Source organism: Argentina anserina, chromosome 6 (assembly GCF_933775445.1).
Source record: "Argentina anserina chromosome 6, drPotAnse1.1, whole genome shotgun sequence".
Lineage (NCBI taxonomy): Eukaryota > Viridiplantae > Streptophyta > Magnoliopsida > Rosales > Rosaceae > Argentina > Argentina anserina.
The window spans coordinates 19,393,986-19,415,925 of NC_065877.1; the positions used below are offsets into that span (position 1 = coordinate 19,393,986).

At 39.7% G+C, this 21,940-nt stretch overlaps 1 long non-coding RNA gene and 1 other non-coding gene across 2 annotated transcripts; both read right to left on the reverse strand.

The window, feature by feature from the left end:
- Positions 1 to 941: 941 nt before the first annotated feature.
- On the reverse strand, positions 942 to 2,873 carry LOC126797924 (uncharacterized). The gene is made up of 3 exons (XR_007672477.1): positions 2,727 to 2,873; positions 1,367 to 1,411; positions 942 to 1,076 (listed from the first exon to the last, which is right to left on the reverse strand). It is a non-coding gene; the product is annotated as an uncharacterized LOC126797924 (long non-coding RNA).
- A 2,887-nt stretch (positions 2,874 to 5,760) lies between these two features.
- On the reverse strand, positions 5,761 to 5,867 carry LOC126801349 (small nucleolar RNA R71). Its single transcript, XR_007672839.1, has one exon. It is a non-coding gene; the product is annotated as a small nucleolar RNA R71 (small nucleolar RNA).
- Between the last annotated feature and the right edge of the window lie 16,073 nt (positions 5,868 to 21,940).

Here is a 21,940-nt window from a genome sequence, read left to right on the forward strand (position 1 = left end):
TGTAGACTAGTGTGTATTGACACGTGGTGCTATGATATAACAGAAAAATTTCTCCAAGATATTGGTCATACCAACTGATGGGACTTGCCCGTCATACTAATCGAGTGACAAAAAAAAGTCTAAAACCTTATACTTTTCTACTCTGTTTTATGTTAGACTTTTTCTGTCATAGTGTTTATTAGTTTATTTTTTTAGATTCATGATTTTTTGGATATATTTGTTTTTTTATTTAAATTTGCAGTTGTGAGATAAATAGATTGAGAAATTTTATAAATGAACATCAGGCGAGATATATATAATCTCTTATACATAATGAAAGATTAAAACATAGCCGTGTAGAGATTAATTTGAAAAAAACATTCATTCTAATAACAAATATTGACATAACTAATTTAAAAATAGCAGAGTAAAAAAATATTTACACTTCACGCATATAAATAAGAGTAATTTTTTGCCCCCACTCATATACACTACAAAAAAAAAAGAATTATGCTTGCCACGACGACTTTCCGTTGCCAAAAGTGTATTTGCCGCCGCAAAACACTAACGGCGATGATGTGGCGACGACAATCGCTTTGTTACCGTTACCGTAGTCGTTAAAGCTTTTTGTGATAGAAAAGAGCCGTCATCAGACGAGTTTATGACAGGCATAAAGCTATGGACAGGGTCATCACAAAATATAACTTTGTAACACAATTTTTGCCGTCGCAAAAATTAGCGAGTGAAAATTGCATTCGCCAAGTTTCATTTCTGAAAAAAAAATTTGGCAAACAATTTGAATGCCAGAGTTTATTTATTTTTTATTAAAAGATATACAAAATAAAAACAAAGATATTGAAAAGAAATTGTTATATTTATTTTTACTCACGAATGTTACGATAGCATTAAAGCTTTATGTATAGTAACTAAGATATTTCCTACACTTTTAAGACAATAAATTACAGGAGTTCAGCAACTACATTAAAAACTGTGATTACAAGCTTGCATTATCACTTCCAAATTCTAATAATCTGATGTACCTTGGACACCTATAGAACATAAAAGGCTCAGTAGCTCCACACTCTTGCTCCCCATGACTACATAATTGGAATTCAAAATCAGTTAGAATTGTCATAGTTCCAGAGTAGACTACTCAAAATTCTAGTGAATATTTCAAATAGACACAAGTGACGTGCCTTATGCACATGCTCTTAATTTCAATTTAGAACATCCATAATATACAAAGTGTCTACAAGTAGAAGAAAAAGTGACCAACCAAGAGTGTTGAAAAGCATCTTATATCACTACAAATTTGCACAAAAGTAACTATAATATTATACTTATTTTAAAGAGAAAACTATACAGCAAAAAGACCAAGAAAACTTACCTCAAGCTTATAGGAACAAAATGAAAAGATAAGAGCATTAGCATCCTGCACAGTTTAGTTTGATAGTTTACTATTTTGTTCCACAATGCAAATTTTGTACAGAAAAAGATAAATAAAATGATTACAAAGTCATTTTTATGATAATAGATGTTCCATATAGGACTAGAGCTTACTGAATCAACTCTGATTGTGGTAATATAGATTGTATTAAGATCCTTTACCCCAAGTGAAAATCCTAGACTATATTAAGATCCTTTACCATAAGTGAAAATGCTACAACAAATTTGATTTCCCTAGTTTAAATGGAGACTATTAAATGGTGAAAATTGTGTTGGCAATTTCTTTCTTGTTAACCTGCACCAGAATTGAATTTTAAAGTTGAATTACCATCAATACAATATTGTTCAGAAATAAAGTCTAAAACAAGATTAGGGTGGTTAAAGGTGGATATCGGCATCTCCGAGAAAATCTAGAATAACCTAATGCACTCAATTGAAAAGCATCTCTTTCAATTAGTACTACTCAATGAATAACAGAAACCAAATCATATATTTAAAATTTCTCTAGGTTTGGTTTACCTTAGTTAAGCTAGGCCACTTCCATAACCGTTGTAACCACATGAGAGTGATGAGACGATCAAACTCACAAGGCAAAAACATTCTAAGCTAACAACACAATTATCAGGTTCCACCAAGTACCTTTTGGGTACACCAAAACCCATAACAAAATCCTTAATCATAGTACCAGATTTTCAGTTCGCCTTTTTTACTACAGTACCCAAAGAAACTATTTATAACGTCATAAGAAGGTTCTCCAAACCGCTCCCACACAAAAAGAAGTAACGCTACCATTACACAAGCTGAAACTATAATCACCTAGCTCTATATGTCACCAACTAAAACAAGCTAAGAGATCTATACCATTCTAATAAAATAGCAAAAACACGAATGTTAAAAGAAACCATTAAACAAGAGCAACCTCTCACATGTAAAATGTATATAATAAGAAAAGAACTAAAATTCAGACAAAAAAAAAAGAACTAAAATCAATTAAGTAAAGAAGTCATCCAAACCACAGGCACACTGAAAATCCTTATCATGATCATGCGCTCAAAAACGCTAACATTACTTGACTAAGGCAAGTAAAGCACGAAACAAACCAATTAACCATGCATCAACCTATGAAGCAAATTGATAAAGAAACATAAATTTTAACGAAATCTAAATAGAAGACTCACTCACCAACTGACAATTAAATTATCACAAGTAGTTTACTTAACTAAGGAAAGCAATATACCACTTGAACCATTTCACCAAGAAAGACAAATTGAAACCCAAAAGCAATCAGAAGAGTCACTCACCTTAGCAATTATACAAAAGAGGACCTTCCACTTCTGAAGTTCCATATCCTTACTTCCAAAGATTACATACATGCCAGCTCTTACCCTCTCATCTTCTCCCTCACATTTTCTTTCTCACTTGTCCTAGCTCTTCGAATTCCCTCGTCCTCTCTCTTCTCTTTCTCTTCCTCTGATCTCTCTCTTCATTCACTTTTTTTTTTCTCCCTCTCTGTTCTCTTTCTCCTTCTCCCGTCCCTCTCTCCTCTTCTTTCTTTCTTTCTTTCTTTCTTCATCTCCTACTCCCTTGCCTCCCCCCCCTATTTTGTCTCTATCCTCCCCCCTTTTTCCTCTCCCTCCCCACCAGAAATAGAAGAAGAAGCAGCTGCAACTGCAACAGTTCCCACCAAAAGCACCTAACAAATTAAGCAAGACCAGTTAATGCAACCAAGAAATTGAATTGATGATAAATTTGTGCAAAACCAATTTGAAAATCCCATTTCTAAATATCATTGAAAACCCATTTGTGCAAATCAAAACCTGATAGTCGCACTATTCGTAGTTATTTTATTATGTTTTCTTATTTTTAATTAATTTTATTTATTTTTAGGTATTTTGAAGTGAAATAAAAAAAATTAATTGTTGGATTAGTTGGGCTTTTCATTTTAGAGAGCAAATGAATTAAAGAATTAAGCCCTAGTATTTGTTGGATTGGGCACGTGAGGAGGGGAGGCTAGGTTACTTAACCTAGCATATATTTATATATATACAGTCTCTATCCAGAGTGAAACTTCACTCTGAAATTACATAGTGAAATTCCAATTTTGGCACACTTTTCGGTCAAATTTTTTCACCATAAGTGATTCAATATTTAGGTATGCTATTCAAGATCATCTCTACAAAATTTCATCCAATTTGACAATGATTTGAGCTTTCAAAATTGGGATTTACACGAACGGTTCACGTTGAACAGTTTTAATTCATTCATTGATTTAATCTAATTTCAATACCTTAACGATATCCGAATCAGATGAAATTTTGTGTAGATGATCTTGAATATCATACATAAATATTGAATAGTTTATGGTGAAAAAATTTGACCGAAAAGTGTGCCAAAATTGGAACTTCACTCTGTAATTTCAGAGTGAAGCTTCACTCTGGATAGGGACTATATATATATATATATATATATATAAGCCAAAGGGAAGGGGCAGAAGGAGGGCCGAACAAAAGAGAAAAGAGGGACAGGGAGAAGACCCAACAGAGAAAAGAGAGACGGTCAGGAAAAAACGAGGAGAGAGAGAGAGAGAGAGAGAGAGAGAGAGAGAGAGAAACCCTCGGACTCACCTTCAATCTCCTAAAGCTTACCTTCAATCTCCTGAAGCTATAAGCTACATCTCCTCAAGGTGATAAAATCTCATCAAGCCTCCACAAGAAAAAGGGAGTTCGGCCTCTCCTCCTTCAGTTCATCTCTCATGTATTCTTTGATGTTTTCATTCAAGATTATGTGTAACTAAATTCCTTAATAGTAAGGGGTTTATCAAAGCCCTAGATATGTCTTTGATTTCAAACCCCAATTGATTTATATAATTTTAGATGAGAATTTCTTCACTGATTGCTCATTGATAATTCTATTTCATGTTTCATTGGGTCGACACTTTGATGCATGTTTTAGGGTTTTATTATCTTAAGTGTGTATATGACCGACATATCGTTGCATATTCTGTAAGAGATAACAAGTTCCTTGCAGGTACATGTGTGAAGTGAATCCTTAGAAATCTAAGGCTACCGACACTAACCTTAGCTTATTTGTTGTTACTCAAACGTTCTTAGATACCGACGTTTCATAAATCAATTAATTGAGAATATAATTAAATCGATACCGACATTTTGGTTAACATGACAAGTTAGAGAACGTAATACGGTTAATGACCTAACGAGATTGGGTTAACTGTGAGTGCATTCAAATATAATTAGTAATATTGTTTTGGGGTGATTGAAGCATATCTAGTGGTGGAGAGAGGTTCCTAAATATTGTTTCTCTCATATTTACATCTATATTCACCTTTTAATATTATGTTTTTAGCAGTACTTTTGTCGTATTTATTTTTGTTCACCAATCAAACCAACTCCGAACACCCTCAAACATTGTGTGGTAGTCCGCCACTGTGTCTAGTTAGTGTCTATGTAATTTCGTAATTTTTCGTTCAGTCTAGATTAGCTAATTAATTATATTTTGGCTCCTAGGTCGAGTCTGCCAGATTTCTAGTTTACGTGTCTGTTTGTGTTTTTTTGTGTGTCTTTAAGTCTTAGTTTCACCAATCATCTGCGGCTAATGACCCCAATATTTCCGTTTACTACATTTATATATTGATTTGATTATATGATATCTTTATAGGTGTTTTTGTGCCTATCAAATTTTGGCGCCGTTGCCGGGGACTGTTTTTAATTCTAAGTCTTAAAAGTGTCTTTTGTTTTTAGTTTTGCTTTATTTACTTTATTTTTCTTTTGAGTCTTACATTATTTATTGTATTTTGCAGGAGCTTTTTGTATGCATACTCGTCATTTTACAAGCTCTGAACTATTGTTATTTGATCTAGAGATTGAGAAAGCAGCAAAGCTAAACAGTAAATAACAGAGACTACAGGTGAACACGAGTAACAATGTTGGTGAGGATTTTGAACCTGAACACCATTCCAATTCAGAGACAAAGTTTGAGGAAGAGCAACGTGATCCAATGACTCCACCATCACCACTATGAATGGCTGTGAAACTTAAGGAGTCTTTTATTCCAGGCACATGTGCAGCAGATTCACCAGTTGTGCTACCAGAAAATTTGGGGCTTACTCAATTCTCCCATCTCTGATTTTGAATCTACCACACTTTTAGAGGCACTCACTCTAAAGATCCACATGACCATCTTAATGAGTTTACAACATTGTGCATAATACATAAGTCAACAACGGTGGATGAGAATGTTGTGAAATTTATTATGTTTTCTTTTTTCTTGAAAGAGCAAGCAAAGGCATGGTATAATTCACTGGCTTCCCGCACCAAGAATTTAAAGAAGCAGATCAGTACATTCAGGCAAAGAGATGGAGATGAATTACATGAAGCGTGGAGTCAATTCAAGGGTCTACTACGTCAATGCCCCCATCACAAATTTGATCTCAACACTCAAATGGAGTACTTCTATGAAGGACTTGATTCACTCCACAAGCAAAAACCTGATTCGGCTTGTGGAGGAAATTGGTGGAATCAGATTCGAGCTGAAGCTAAGGAAATTATGGAGAATCAAGCAAAGAATTCAAGACAGTTTCAGTTCAGAGACCGATCTATGGGTGCCAGCAGAAGATCCTTGAATACTATTACCATAGATGGAGCCATAGAGAAGAGATTGAGTTCTATGGAGAATGATATTGCTTTAATTGTTAGTACTATGAAGGTGAATAAGAAAACAATCGTTCACATCTCAAGTGGTGTGTACTATTTGTTCAGCTAAGAACCACCTTGCAGAAGATTGTCCTAGTGCAGAGCAGTTGAGGAAGACACCCAAGAGGAAGATGTGAATTTTGTTTATAGGCAGCCCAACACATATAATGGGAATAGAGAGGAAAGCAGCCATTCCTTAGCTACCGAAGCAATAATGTGCTCAATCCTCTAGGTACTCCACCTAGATTCCAACAAAGACAACATGTAGGGGATGTGTAACAAGTGTGCCATAACAACAACAGACTCCAGGTCAGACATCAACATGAATTTTAACTTTGGAAGCTATGATGCAACAAATGATGTTTGATAGCAAAAAAGAAAGAGAGGAAAGCAGTTCCTTTTGCCAAGAGATCAAGTCCACCACTCAGCAACAAAGGAAGGCAATTGACTTGTTAGAGCGCAAAATGAGCCAAATTCAACAAACTCTTGCTCAAGTCAACCCAGGACGTCTTCCTAGCAACACTCTTCCTAATCCTAAGGGTCATCATGAAGTCAATGCAATGGTTTTGAAGAGTGGGAAGGTGGTGGATGGAGTTCCAGTGGTCAAGAAGCCAAGAAGAAAGTGGGAATGGCCTGTATTAGAGTAGATTGTGCCTGAGGAACCATCAAAAGTCAGTCTAGGCACCCCAACTCAATCCGTTGACGAATTCTCTCAACCTGTTGAGAATGCACCTAGAAAAAACATTGAGTCAAGACTGAAACCATCCCTGGTATGTCCCTTAACCTCACCTTTAATTATCACTAATGTGCCTTTTCCTAGCAGGTTACAGAAACAGGTGAAGGAGGAAAGAGACAAGGAGATTCTAGACGTCTTTAAGAAGGTTGGGGTGAATATTTCATTGTTGGATGTGATCAAGCAAATTCCTCAGTATGCAAAATTACTCAAGGACCTGTGCACTTCAAAGAGAAAAATTCAAAGGAACTGAAACAGTTGCCTTGAGTGAGAGAGTGTCCCTTTTGCTACAAAGAAAGTTGCTACCAAAGTTAGGTGATCCGGAACGTTCCACTATTCCATGCACTATTGGTGATCACAGGTTTACTGGTGCTTTTCTTAATATAGGTGCTTCCATTAATTTAATGTCATATGTTGTGTATGATATAATGAATATGGGAGAATTTTTACCTACTGGGATAACCATTAAACTTGCGGATCGATCTAACTGTTACCCTAGAGGTATTATAAAAGATGTGCTAGTGCAGGTTGGTGATTTGATTTTCCCAGCGAATTTATTTGTATTAGAGATGAAAGGTGAACAAGTGCCCTCTGAGATACCATTGGTTCTTGGTAGACCATTTTTGAGAAGAGCTCGCACTAAAATTGATTGTTATGAAGGTTCACTTAACATGGAAGTAGCTTGAGAAAATATCAAATTCAACATATTTGAATCCCTCAAGCACCCAAATACTAATGATATGTACTCTTGTTGTTCTATTGATGTTTTTGAGTGTTGTGCAAGAGTTCATTCAGTACTCATTGGAGGAGGATCCCATGCGAAAGGCATCGAAATGGCTGGTAAAAAGAAAGTTCCAGCACAACCGGTTCAATCTATTGAGGAAATTCCTCAACCTGTGAAATTTGAGCCTGTATTTGAGATTGCATCGGCTGAAGACCTTGCGATGGAGGAGGAGTATTATGCAATGGAGGAGGCATTTGAATCATTGCCATATATGACAGGTATGTCTCGTAAACTCATTCTTCTTCTGGATTCAACTAACGTGCTTGCTCCATCTATTCAGAAAGCGCCCGAGTTAGAGCTCAAACCTCTACTTGAGCATTTGAAGTATGTTTGTCTCGGAGATGGTGAAACTTTACCAGTCATAATTTCTTCAAAGCTCTCATAGTTGCAAGAGGAGAAGTTATTGACTGTTCTTAGGGAGTACAAGCAAGCAATTGGATGGACATTAGCAGATATCAAGGGAATATACCCCATTTTGTGTACTCACATGATACATTTAGAGGAGGGAGTTAAGCCAACAAGAGAAGCTCGACGTCGACTAACCCCTCCCCCATGTTAGAAGTTGTCAAGAAAGAAGTGATTAAACTCATGTAGGTATAATTTATGTTATTTGTGACAACAAGTGGGTTAGTCCTGTACAAGTAGTTCCCAAACGTTCAGGAATTACAGTGGTAAAGAATGTGAGAATGTGGGTGCCTCAACGTGTGCAAACGGGATAGAGAGTGTGTATTGACTACTGCAAGCTCAATGCCATCACACGCAAAGATCACTTTCCCATACCATTAATTGATCAGGTGTTAGAAAGGTTGGCAGGTCATGCATATTATTGTTTTTTAGATGGTTATTCAGGGTATAACCAGATGACCATACACAAAGATGACCAGGAGATGACCACCTTTATATACCCCTACGACACTTTTGCTTACCGGCGGATGCCCTTTGGCCTATGCAACGCGCATGCAACGTTTCAATGATGCATAATGAGTATTTTAAAAAAAATCATTAAGGTATTTATGGATGATTTTTCGGTATTTTGTGATTCTTTTGACATGTGTTTGCATCATTTGTCCATGGTTTTGAAACGATGTGTCGAGACTAACCTTATTTTGAATTGGGAAAAGTGTCATTTTATGGTAGAACAAGGTATAGTTTTGGGACATGTGATATCTGCTAGGGGGATTGAGGTTGATAAAGCTAAGGTTGATATTGTAGCTTACGGGGAAGGGCTCGCTCCCGTTTGACCGTCAAGCTTCGCTCGCCTTAGTACCTCGGGCTTCCCCTATAGCCGAATGAAAATAAGCCCTTTTATGCCATGTGTGCGTACTTTACCTCCTCCTTCAACTGTGAAGGAGGTGAGATCTTTTCTTGGACATGCAGGATTTTATGGCAAGTTTATGAAGGACTTTTCCAAGATAGCCCGACCATTACGTGCGCTGCTCCATAAAAATGTAGCTTTCAACTTCACAGATGAGTGCTTGAAGGCATTCAACAAGCTCATGGAGCTTCTAACGACCGCACCCATCATATAGGTACCTGATTGGAACTTGCCTTTTGAATTAATGTGTCATACTTCTGATTATGCGGTTAGTGCTGTGTTGGTCAACGTCCAACTAAGTTGCTCCATGTCTTCTATTATGCTTCCAGGACTTTAAATGATGCACAGTTAAATTACTCAACTACAGAAAATGAATTCTTAGCTGTGGTCTTAACTTTAGAAAAGCTTAGGTTTTACTTGTTAGGAACTAAAGTCTTTGTTTTCTATGACCATTATGTTTTGAGATACTTGATGTTTAAACTAATCGGTTCGATTACCCGACATCAATATTAACCTTGTAAGCATCGTTAGTAGTATAAAGCAAGAGTATATCATTCACAAACCGGGGATCCATCCAGGGCAAACAATTACAAACATTTAACAACGAATTCATAAGAGTTTAAAAGATTTGAGATAGGTTTCAAAATGGATATAAAATAAACCTAAACTAATATATACATGTGATCAAGCAACCAATAAATAACAATTATCAAACAAATATATTAAGAACAAAGAAAACGAAATCTAATCTCAGTTAAGTTCATGTCGTAGGATTCATTATACATCCTAGAATCGGTTATGTAGTTAAGTTACTCCCAAGGTTCCTAACTTAATGACACTTTAACACATTTGAACTCAGCCCCAGCCTCATTCGAAATCTAACATACTAACCCATCATACAACCCCAGTCATATAAAGAAATTAACATATTCAAAGACACAAGTCTAACCGAACCTAGGCAATAATTGGTGAAGGTGACAAAGAACAAAAACTTAATCAACACCCAAGTATCAAAATAGCTTATAACTTTGGATTATTACACATGCAACGTCAACTTCCGAGTATCAATCACACATATAAGTAAGAACACACCGAAAATCCTTTAACTAAATAAACAGAAACTCATGGCAACAACTTTGAGTCTTTTAGGTATGCTTTTGAGTTAAAAACAAATATAAAAAAACAAACAAAAAAATGTTTCTAGTCTTTTTTGAGTCTTAGGGCCTTTAACTAGTCTATGATGTGCTTATATCTTCTGAAATTCTGACTAAGAGTGAAACATGTGTCTATATTAGCTGAGTTTCTTTGGTTAATCTTGATATATGGTGCATGTGTTAATATGTGTAGTGGATGTAGAAACGAGTTAACATGGTACAGATTTATCAACATGCTTAAACATAGTTGAGATTCATTAACTTGGGAGCGATTGAGCCTTATGTGATTATACATGCTTTCTTTGTTGTGTGTCAATTGCTTGCTGCAAATTAAGTTAATGGACTCTAGAAATTACTAGAACTTGCTATTGTGTTTGTCAAAGCTTATAGTCATTATATATCTTGATTGGGGAAGTGATAAACACACTTGAAATCTACCACCATTGCTATATATAACCTGTGACCCATAGTTTGTGTACACAAGATGGGATATGCACCCCTTAGTTAATCACTTTGAGATTACATTATGGTATTTTTGTCATCACCTACATAACCTTACCCTTGAACCTTATAATAGTATATATGTACATTTGTTCTAGAACTTAGTAGAGCTGTTGATACCCCAAACCCCTAATTTGAACATCTTACAATTGAAATCACATTTGTGCAAATCGAAACCCTAAACCTCAAACTCCAAATATGAACATCTTGAAAACCCATTTGTGCAAATCGAAACCTCAAATATGAACATCTTTGAAAACCCATTTGTGCAAATCGAAACCCCTAATCTGAACATCTTTCAATCGAAACTCAAATTTGAAAGCAAGGATTTTAAAGAGAGAGAGAGAGAGAGGGTTTCGTGAGAGAGAGCCAGAGAGTGTTAGGATTCCTGTGAGAATGAGAGAGGTAGTTGTCTGAGAGAGGTTGGGTTCCAAATTTAGTGGAGAGAGTTAGTGTTAGAAATGTTTGTCTAACTGTTGGTAATGGCTCTAAACTTTGTCTTAAAATCGGAGTAAAGAGACTTTAAAATTTTGAGATCTTGCGCCTAATTTGTGAAAACATTGGCGCTAACGTTGCCATTTTAATTTAGCGACGGCAGACGGCGCCGTCGCTCACATTATTTAAATTTTCATTTCACTACTTTTTAAATACACATTTTGTAATTTATATATATTATACGAAATTTTCTAAAATCGTAAAAATTAGTTCGGTTCGCCAAAAAATCTCAAACACTTGTAGAGACAAGTTGTATAAAAAAAATATAAAAATTTATAATATTTATGTTCCCGTCATAGTGATCCACTTATAGATCTATAACAATATTTTTCTTTGATCAACGTGAAGAAAAACCCGATTGGGTTCATTTTTCTTATAAGTACTCACTAATAGGTAATAAAAGCACATGTGATGTCAAATTCATCAATTTTATATTTTGAGTACTTTCATCGCACAAAATCGTGATATGTGTACTAATGTTTAATAACATGTTTAATGGTTAGAGTATGTTTCTAATTGAACAACATATCAAAAACATAAGTTTCAAAATTCAGCCATTGGATGTAATTGTCCTAAAAAAATATGACTATACTAAAAAATCAACTTGTTTTCGTCATCATCTTTGTCTTCATCAATGTGGTCAACTCTAAATAACACTAAAACACTCATATCATTTTTCTCACAACTTGTTTTTGCGATCCGTCAACGCTCACATAACTTGTGAAGATCAAATTAAACTACGTATGTAAAAAAATTGAAAATTTGTAGCCCCCGAGATAGGGCTCTCCTTGGGGATCATAGTTATATATATGGTTGACCTAAATAAAAGATATTTAAAGAATAGTCAGTGTTAGCAAATACAACCGTAGTAATAAAAGGGTAGCAGATTTCCATTTTTTATGCGACGGCAACAAAAGGCCGTCGCCAAATATAAAACAATTTGCTACGGTACAAACGCCATCAGAGCTATCACCTTATGCAACGCCGAGTTTTTTCCATCACAAATTTTAGTTTTTTTTACCACTATAACACACTACCGTTGTAAAGTTAGCGACGACATTTTCTCGTCGTCGCACACGTAACTCTTGCCATTTTGCCGTCGCAAAAATTGAAGCAAAGGCAATTGTGGCTGCCTACCGTAGCAAAATGAACTCTTTTTTGTAGTGATAAGTTTCTGGTTCCGCCACTACTTGTTGGTGCATGGTTTAAGCTGGAGGTATATGTCAATTTTCGGATGAATATATATTGGATTATTAATACCAATTTAATTGGTAAATCAACAATTTTTTTAGGGGGATGAATCAACTTCATTTGAGAAATAGCCATGCATGACCACAAGGATCAAATATAAGAGGTGACATACAAGCTAACCTAATAAATCAAATAAATACGCAAAAACACGCTTACTAAGCAAACCAAAGTCTGAAAACGGCCGAAACGAAAACGGTAAAACACTAAAGCAAAAATTAAAACATAGGAACTCTCTAGAGTCTAATCTAACAATTTTTTACACCAACACATCGAGCCTAGGTCATCAATTGCGTACTCTCAATGTGAGTAAAATTGAAAGAAAAGACAAGAGAGAGGATCCTTCGAGGGGCAACTAGAAAATTACTCTCCCTCCACCTCCGCATGGAGGGTTGTAGCATCGTTCTCACTGTCCGAGCCATGTTCCATCTCCTCCACTGGCTCCTCTTCCACATGCTCCTTTCCCTTGTGATTGGTTGTTTGAATGCATGCCGCCAAGGCCATCTCCATCTTTGTTGCATCCTCCATATCGAACTGCCTGCGGGAGGAGGTTTTCTTGTTTCTCTTCCCATGGGGGCGGTCCAGTTTTGGTGGAGAACGGGGCTCCAACCTTCAATCTATGCTTGCCATGCTTCTCTAAAGGCCCTGCAGCATCTTCTCCGTGGTGTTGACCGCCTAAAACTGGGCTTAACCTCGAGGGAGACTGCATCTCCCTCACCAGAATAGTGCATTGCCTCATCTCCGCTGCATGATGCACCGGTGCAAAACTCTCAGACTGAGGCAGAGGAATTAGGGTTTGAGATTGATATTCCAAAGCCCTAGCCTCCACCATCGGCTCAGGTTCCTTCTATGGTTCCTCCTCCGCCGCAAGAGGACATTCTAATCCTCCATGATTAATCATGGTATAGATTCGACACCTCCCCAATAGACATTCATAGCGATAGGAAACCAAAATCACCTCCTCCGGTTCTGGTGCAATTCTTAGATGACGTTCAAGCCTCACCGGATTATATAGAGGGAGGGTTACACGAACTCGAACAATCCCACAACTGAAATTCTATGTATCTATCTTCAGCACAAGGCCTAGGGTTTCCCCTACACGACGTGCCGCCGCTAGAGTACGACACTGTCGGGAGGTTTTTAACCTCTGCCCACATCCACACAAACTTGAGAGGCACCGCCATGATATCAGAAAAACCATCATAGTTGTTTAGCAAGATCATGGCACCCTAAAAAACCCAAGGACCACCAGCTTTCACACGATCGACATCCTTGAGATTTCTGAACGTAAACAAGTAGAGATGTCCTCTAGTTTGGATCTCTACCGGAGTGCTAAGCCTCCACATCGACCAGATAGCACCTCTAAAAGCATCAAAGGAAGCTGCGCGAACTGTGTTGAGCTTTCTAACAAGGTAGAAGCGTGGAGCAACGAAACCGGCCTTAGGGCACTTGAGATTACCCAAATCAACTGGTTCTTCGTTTGAGAGGGAGATCTTGGCTGCTAGACATGCAGCCATGGAAGCAACAGAAGGAGAGGCGTTGCCATCGATGGGATTTGCGATGCACAACTGTTTGCACCTAAATTTAGCAATCCCGATGAGTTGCTAAATTGGTTCGAAGTTCATCCAGATTTAAGAAGGCTTGCTCATTTAGCTGGAGTTGAGAATCTTAGGAGGAAAGGGTCAGAACGGCCGAGTCCCGAGTTCAGTCCAACCTCAGCCAAAATTAATTAATGATGACACATGATTATTTGGATAGTTCAAATGGATGCGACCGAAAAATATAATTGGGCCGAGAGATCATTGGCATTTAGTTATTTTGCAGCCGAAGCCCAAGGAAAAACATGGCCGAACAAGTTTAGGAAAGGAATTTGCATAAGGAAAAACTATTAATTTGCTTCAAGGATCCAGCCATTTCGGAAATCAGCTGAGTCAAGGCATTCAGGTTCGGATCAACCTAAAAGGAAATTAGCTATTTTTGACATTCTAGGACTTATATAGCTAGGGTTCAACCTGTATATATAGCATTGTGTAAATCGTTGTAAAGGGTCCAGCACCAACCAAAGCAATCAATACACAACTCCTCAAACAACTTATCTCTTTACATTTCATAGGTAATTTTACTTTCGCTTTAGTTCTATTAGTCTTTACTTGTTCTTTATTTTCTTGCACCTAAGAGTACTTTGTTAATTTAGATTCACACCATCGATCGATTGATCTCCTTCGGCCAGTCCGAATTGGATCAATGCGATTTTCCATTCACACACACATCACATCACAACGCACCGAAAATCGAATCTGCTTCAACTTTGTATTCACGGTGATCTGCGAATACCTTCATCCAATCGATCTCTCGCCTATCACCCGTAAATTCGAGTTCAATCAACAAGTAGACGTCTGCAAGGATCCCGGCTATTGATTTGGCCGGAGTTCAAACAAAGGTTTCCAAACCCAACGGCCGAGAGCGTTCCTTCCTCGACCGACAATCACTTGAAGAAGTCTGATCCAGCGCATACACATAAATCGAAACCTCGCTTGGCCGTCCGGCCGTGAGTTGGCATGCCCGCAAACAAGAAGGACGATTGTTTCTGAGTCCCTCGGCCCGTCCTCGGCCGAGACGATTTTTTGCCAAACATCTTTGGCACGCCCAGTGGGACAACCACTAAGGCGTCATATTTTGAATGCGCTCGAACCCTTATTCAGTTTATCGAGGAAACACTTGTCTCAAGTGCAACGAAGTCGGCCATACATCGGCCGAGTGTTCAAAAAGAAAATTTGTAAGGGTCTCCAAAGACATGAGTACCGGGTCAAGTACGCCAAGTACTACGGTTTCCCCACGTACATCAACCTCTCCAGGCTCAACTGGCAGTCCGAATATGACCACACCGCAAAATACTACCAATACTTCGGCCATAGTTGGTCGTAGCAATTCAGCCACGCCACCGACAGCGTCAGGAAGTGGAAATACTTTGGCTTCGACTGGCCAAAACAACACAATCGCACCACATGGTTTGATTAACAACCAAGGTGTAGAATATCAGAGCATGGCTATGATCCTGCAAATTAACCAGACCGAGGCAACATCGGTCACAACATCCGGAGGTCCATCCAACCAACTGGCCCTTGTGAATAATACCTCATCCCAGGTAGCACCAAACTCATGGGGAATTTTTCCGAATTATAACCCATCGGCTGATGAGATCGCAAAAATGATGGCGAATGAATCTCGAAGGACCGTCCATGAATTGAGGCTATCAGTAGATGGTTTGGGCAGAGATCTGGCAGCAAGCATCAATAATAATACGAGCACTCATATGGGTACCTTAAACAACACCCTTCTTCTCATCTACAACCAGTTGATGGCCAATGGGAATAACGGCGGACAACACAACATCGGGCAACAGCTAAACCAACATAATCCGCCGCCCAACCAGGTTGAGCCGCCACTTATGAACCAGTTGAACTTTGGGGGGCATATTCCCAACATGCAACACCAATTTAGAATGCCAAATCCACCTTATGGCATAGCGCATGACATGGGTTTTGGCCAAGGGTATTTTGCTCCGAACAATCAAATGTACGTCAATCACGCCATGAACCATCAGTTGAATGGTGGACAACAGCTCCCACCAAATAACAATGGAGGACTTAATCATCAACCAAATAACCGCCAAGAGGAGGGTCCGAATCGACCAATTCGTCTCAATGAGTTACAAAATTTGGTTGAAGATTTCATGGCAGTTTTACCAAGGAAAGTTGAAAGGCCCAATTATGCAAAGCCATACCCATCATTCATAGATACCATACCATACCCGCAAGGATATCGTATTCCATCTTTTACATTGTTCTCAGGTCATGCGTACCAGTCCACGATCGAGCATATTGGCCGGTTCACGGCCCAGTGTGGGGAAGCTAGCTCTGACGACAATAAGCTTAGATTATTTGTCCATTCCCTTACATGACCTACCTTCACTTGGTTCATTAACTTGCCACCAAACTCAATAAACAGTTGGAGAGATATGGAACGAGCTTTCCATGATCAGTATTATAGGGCGCAACAAGAGATAAGCTAATTTGGCTAAAATATCGCAAATGAGTCATGAGACAGCGCAAGAGTACTTGAGTCGTTTCAAATTGGCTAGACCACGTTGTCGGGTACGTCTGCCAGAATCAGAGTTTGTTGATATGGCTGTGGCCGGCCTGAGTTTCAAGTTTAGAGAGCATTTTGAGGGAGTCACCTTCAATGACCTATTCGAACTTGAGAGTAGGATCAACCGCTATGATGCAATCTTGAGGGATGAAACTGAAAAACGAACAGCATCAAAGGGTACATATTACAAGAACCAGGCGGTTAGTGCGATTGGCACATTTGGGATAGGCCCAGGCGAAGATTCAGCTGAAGTGGATTTAGCCGAAATGGTGATCAAACAGCCTCGTGTCTGCAAGCTTTGGAAAAAAAGTTGATTCGAAACCAACCTTAACACAACCATCCCAAAGTGCTAGCACAACACCACCCACTGCACGCACTTACAGTTTTTAATATAAGCAAGGCCGATTTGATTTTTGATCAACTTCTGGCCGATAAGATGATTCACCTTTCCTTCGGCCATGTGATTCCTAAGGCCGAAGACATTAAGGGAAAGTCCTTTTGTAAGTATCATAATTCATGGAGGCATGCAACTAATAATTGTGTAATTTTCCGTGATATGATACAGGATCTCATAGACGCGGGAACACTCAAATTTCCTGAAAGTAAGGCTGCAATGAAGATTGACACCACTCCATTCCCAGATGCTCGGGTGAATATGGTGTATGTTAGGACCCCAAATGATGGAGGTGTGTCAAATGAATCAATGAATAATAGCACGATTGTTAGCAAGTCATCCCAACAATCGGCTAGGACGGCCGGGAATTCTGCCAACAGAGGTGCTCAAATGCAAGTATCGAGGGTAGCTGTTCTTTGCACTCGATGCCAAGAGGAGGTTTTGGTAGAAGATGTTCTAAACCCCACAAGCAGCATGAGGCTAGACAGAATCTGAGTTCAACTCAAGTTGTCCATAGCAGATCAGAGGGTAAGGACATCCAACAAGTTGATTTGCGAGGTAAAAAACCTATGTCGGCCGAAGCTGCAAGGGCCGACACACGCAAGGAAAGAACTCAGTCTCAAACAAGCAACAAAAGGCCACTAGCTCTAGAGGTGACAGACACACGTGTCTGGAGTAAATTCTAGAGATGTGTTCAGTCGTCTTGACAAACCAGGGACACGTTTTCCTGAGCGAGAACCTATTAAAAGGCGCTTGAATTATGATCGACCATTCTATGATGAAGAGTATCACAGCCGAAACAGTAGAGATAGGAAGAGGTATCCAAGTGATGTAGGGCATAGCCGTGGTAACCGCGACAGTGATGAGAATAATCGACCCTTGAAAACTTACAGACCTCCGTTAGTTTCTGACAACCGTTGGCATGGCCGCACCTCAAGAGACCGGCCCATCACTCCATTGACGAAAACTCAGTTGAGAAGGCAGCAAAGATTGACCGCGGAGGCTAAAAAGGCTCATATGAATGGAGAAGATAAAGGTTTGTTCCCCATTATAAGAGGGTCTGGCCGAGATTCAAGTGACAAAATGGAACTTCATGCAACTGCCAGATGGATTCCCAAGACTGTTCATTTTGACTCAGTCAAATCTTCGACAGAAAAGATCGATAAACTAGCTCAGGATATGGAGGTTGATTCCAGCAGGAAAGGTGTTCTGAAGGTTCAATTCAAGGAAACGCCGCGCATGAAGCCTTTAATTATTGTGGATAGGAATAGAGAGCCACCATTTACAGCTCAGGGATTGGAGACAATGCTCAATTATCATCTTTTGCATTCGGCCATTGACTGGTATGGTCTCACGGCCGAGGAAGAGATATTTTTGTCTGCAATATATGATGATAGGAATAGGGTGGAAGAACTCATGGCGACCGATGTAAGAAAAGGAGTTAGAGCCAAATACCAGCAGAAATATAAGCTCTCGGACTATGATGTCAAAGTTGATTACAGTTCCCTCCCTGTCACAAAGGAAGATCTACAATTTTTGAGGACATATTTCAACACCCATTCGGCCGAAGACTTATTCGGCTTAACACTTGAAGAGCAGCGACACGCATTCATCTTTGAGGAACGCATGAAAAGAAGGTTCAGAGAAAGGACAGAAGCATTGAATGCCCCACCTATGCCCAATGATTCGTCAGACGTCCAAGCTCCTGAAAAAGGTGAGGACGAACTCATGAAAAATGGGGGAGCGAAAGAGACAATGGTAACTCTTTACAAGGGTTCAGATCCGCCTTTCTCACCAAAAGGACTTCGGAGATTGAAGGGCTATCACCGGAACAATTCAGCCCTAGCTTTTTACGGGTCAACCAACAAAGAAGCCGACACCTTAAAAACCATTGATGAGTGTCCAAGGTTGGCAAATATTTTATTGGATCTAGACTCTAGTCTTGGTCTCAAAGTTGCGTACCAAGCTATTCAAGAGGGTTTGGAACTCAGGATTGGTAATGAGGAGATCCCCGTTTCAAAGGTTGATCTAAAGTTTCTGAGGAAATATCATAAAATTCAGTCTGCCATCGAACTCTATGGAATGACTGACCAGGAAAGAGACTTAGTGAAACGTTTTGATCAACACATTTGTGAAGAAGAGGTTCGCCAGCAAACCCAAACAAACCTAGACCTGGCCAAATGGGTAGATGATCTTGAGTATGGGGATGAGCGAGAAGATGTGAATCGTGAGCCATATGACCAAGGTGACGAGGACTTGTTGGAAGATTATGACGGAGAGGTACTAGAAAATGAAGACGTCGAGTATGATGACGAGCAAGTCGACTATGGCGATGATGATCAAACCTTAGCCAATGCCCCTGATTTTGGCATGCTAACAAATATAGACACTATGAGTGCTACAGTCGGCACAAATGTATTGTATTCGGCTGAGATGGCCGACAATATGCCAGCTCCAGTGTCTGATATCGAAAAAGAGTTTTCAGTAAATATGATCAGTATTCAACCATCAACCCAGGTTAGTTACAGTCAAGCACTGGTAGAAGGGGATTCGGCCGGGGTGTATTTTCCTCGGCCGAGTGATTCATCAGTCCGGGTCCAAGATCCAATTTTTATTACTGCTTGCATTGGGGGGCATCAGCTCTCAAAGGTCCTAGTGGACGGAGGGTCGGCCTCAACATCCTTCCTTACTCTACTACAAAGGGTTTTCACCTGAGCATGCTAGATTTTGTTCCAACTGACATGTCTGTATTTGGCTGCATAGGAAAGGAGGCTGAGGTAAAAGGAACTGTAGCACTGGTTGTAACCGTGGGGAACAAGACGTCAACAACTTGTTTCTTCGTTATCCCCACAGACGATGTGTGCACGGCCATTTTGGGTCGTGATTGGATCCATCAAAATGCTTGCATCCCATCATCTCTACACCAATTGATTGTGTTGTGAAACGGAAGTAAAGTCGAAGTTGTGCAGTCTGAAAGAACGGACGGACATAGAGATGCAGCTATTGGTATGGTTTATGTCCTCCCATCTGATTTTCAAGCTCAACCCGGACAACCACTTGAGCTGGTGGGAGACGTTCGTGACGAGGGTGAGCAACAGGCTCCAGTGTTGGATTTGGCTAAAGCATATTTCCCCAAACCGACGCAAGCAATGTCTGAGCATATCAAGCCATTGTACATCACGGCTCACTTTGAGGGGTATCCAGTTTCTCGGGTTTTGGTAGATGGAGGTGCGGCCGTCAATGTCATACCATTTTCAGTCATGGGAAAGTTGAAGAAAACAGAAAAGGACATTGTCTCATCCGAGGTCGCAATTCGAGATTTCTCGGGGTGTAGAAAACACACTAAAGGGATTCTTCCTTTAGAAGTCACGGTCGGGTCAAAGAGCTTGATGCCAGGTTTCTTTGTCATCGATTCAAAACCATGCTACAACGCAATTTTAGGAAGAGACTGGATTCACCAAAGCATGTGCATCCCTTCATCTATGCATCAGCTTTTGGTCCTGTGGAATGGGGACAATGTAGAAGTAGTGGAAGCAGATTCTCAACCATTAAAAGCTTCGGCCAACGCAATAGATGCCCAATACTATGACAACCAGGTTGGTTGCTCAGAAATTCAACGAGAAGATGGGACTGGCCGAATTACAAGAATAACGATGCAACGCGCATTGGCCTTTGGCGCCGAAATTGTCTGGAAGGACTCGGAGCGGCCGGCGTTGGCAGATCTTTTTGACTCTGTTATCCATGAATAAAAGTCAAGAATTGGAGGAACCAGTGGCCGTAGTTGAATCAGTGATGAAGAAACTATTGGCCAATTGGGCCGAGAGTTCTCTTGAGGATGAATAGGCCATGAACTTGATAGAGTTTATTACAGAAGGAGCATCAGAGGAAGAGTTAAAGGTAGAAGACATCGGCCCATCACCAGCCGAGTTAGAGGATGATCTTGCTCAAACTGAAGACCCGTTGGAGGAACTAAACTTGGGGACCGCTGACGAACCTCGAGGAGTTAGGATTAGCAAGTTACTACCACCCAAGATGAAGGAGGAATTCAAAGCTTTGTTGACTGAGTTTCAAGATTGTTTTGCCTGGAGTTATCATGAAATGCCAGGTTTAGATAGGAGTGTAGTTGAGCATAGGTTGCCAATAAATCCTGATTGTAAACCTTATAAACAACCACCTCGGCGGTGTGCTGCCGATGCTTTACCCGAAATTAAAGAAGAAATGGATAGATTGCTAAAGGCCGGATTCATCCGAACGGCCAGTTATGTCGAGTGGTTATCCAATATTGTTCATGTACATAAAAAGAACGGCAAAATGCGCATATGTGTTGATTTTCGAAACTTAAACTTGGCCACTCCTAAGGATGAGTATCCTATGCCTATGGCCGACTTGCTGGTGGATGGCGCGGCCAAGCATGAAATTTTGTCATTCATGGACGGACATGCTGGCTACAATCAGATATTTTTAGCTGAAGATGACATTCACAAAATGGCTTTTCGGTGCCCAGGGTCTATAGGAACTTTTGAATGGCTCGTCATGCCTTTCGGACTCAAGAATGCGGGGGCAACCTACCAAAGAGCAATGAACATGATTTTTCACGACCTCATCGGCAGTATACATAGACGATGTTGTCATTAAATCGGCCAAGCAAAAAGATCATATGGCCGATCTCCGGAAGACATTTGTCCGCATGAGAGTTCATAAATTAAAGATGAACCCACACAAGTGCGTTTTCGGAGTCACGAAGGGCATGTTCTTGGGATTTGTCATCCATAGTAAGGGAATTGAGATTGATAAGAACAAAGCCAAAGCAATAATGGACGCACCTCCGCCAAGCAATAAACAGGAGCTGCAATCTTTTCTAGGAAAGGTGAATTTTCTGAGGCGTTTTATTTCCAATTCAGCCAGCAAAATCCAACCTTTCTCTTCACTCTTGCGAATAAAAGGTGAAAGTGAGTTTGTTTGGAAAGCGGAGCACCAAGCCGCATTTGACCTACTCAAGAAATACCTTTTGAATCTACCAGTGTTGGTGCCTC